Source organism: Pteropus vampyrus, unplaced genomic scaffold (assembly GCF_000151845.1).
Source record: "Pteropus vampyrus isolate Shadow unplaced genomic scaffold, Pvam_2.0 Scaffold598, whole genome shotgun sequence".
NCBI classification, from domain to species: domain Eukaryota; kingdom Metazoa; phylum Chordata; class Mammalia; order Chiroptera; family Pteropodidae; genus Pteropus; species Pteropus vampyrus.
In genome coordinates, this window is record NW_011889379.1 from 1 (window position 1) to 1478 (window position 1478).

Below are 1478 nucleotides of genomic sequence, written 5' to 3' on the forward strand. Positions count from 1 at the left end.
TGATTTGCATCTCCCTAATAGCTAGCGATGTCGAGCATCTTTTTATATATTTGTTGGCCATTTATATGTCCTCTAGGGAGAAGTGTCTCTTCAGGACCTCTGCCCATTTTTTGATTGGATCATTTGTTTTTTTGTTGTTATTGAGTTGTATGAGTTCTTTTGTATATTTTAGATATTAGGCTCTTATCGGAGGCATTGCTTGCAAATATATTTTCCCATTCGGATGGCTGTCTCTTTACCCTGTTGACGGTTTCTTTTGCTGTGCTTTTTAGTTTCATCTATGTTTGCTTTTATTTCCCTTGCCTTTGAGGTCATTCATAAAATCCTCTTTGAGTCCAAGGTCCTTGAAGTTAGTTCCTATGTTTTTTTCTATGCATTTTATTGTTTCAGGCCTTATATTCAGGTCCTTAATTCATTCTGAGTTGATTTTGGTGTATGGTGATAGACAACAGTCTAGTTTCATTCTTTTGCAGGTGGCTTTCCAGTTTTCCCAGCACCATTTATTAAAGAGTACGCATTATTTTTAAATTTTCTTTTCATATCGTGATATTGTTTTTATAACCAAAATAAAGCACTATGACAGGAAGAAAAAAAATCAAGAAAAAAATTTAAAGATATTTTGATATTTGTTGTTTGCCCAGAAAAGCACCCGAGTCATCATGGGAAAAATCAGAAACTTGGTTAACGTCCTGGCACTTATTTTATAATTTGCTATTGTTTAATTTTTATTTTTTTGGATTACAGGTCATTGGGGGTCCCTAACCTTTTTAGTGCTTAGTGCCTCTAACAGTTTTAAGCTGGTCTTGGTGCCGCGAATTTGGTTTCAAGGCTGAGAGACGCGTGCCGGGACGGCCCCTGGGACCCGCGTTTCTGCTACAAGCCCGTCTGTGTGGGAACTCAGGCCTCGGCCTCTCGAGCTAATTCCACTTTTATTAAAATTCCTCTCTGTGGACCCGGACCTGGGGGAACAGTCATGGTTTTACCTTTCAGCTCCAGAGCGAGGTTTTGGGGTTTCGGTTTTTGTGGAAATAGACATGTGCCACACCTGGAAGTGAGCCAAAATATCAGTGAGCCAAATGTTCCTTCTGGGTTAAGGAGCCGAAGAGGACGCCTGGCCTCGGCTCACGGGCCTGGCTTCGTGGTGGCTCTGGCTCCCGCTCCGTGCGGTGAAGACATGGACATGTCCCCCTGTTCGGCGGGTGACACTTAGATCGTGTAAGGCTTTTCAGTGATAATGATGAAAACTAACAGCTATGCTTTTCACCGACAAACTAGGATATTGCAAGAAGCTTGATGTTGGCTGTTTCTGGACTTGACTTTCAGAAATTCCAGTCCCATATTTGGCCTCGTTGGGAAGTTCCCTAAGCCTAAGACTGAGTTGAGAACAACCTGGGGGTTCCACTGTGAGCAGAAATGAGACGTTGCTTGAATGATAACCGGCATATCTGGAGTGGGGACCCTGTGCCGGGCACCGTGCC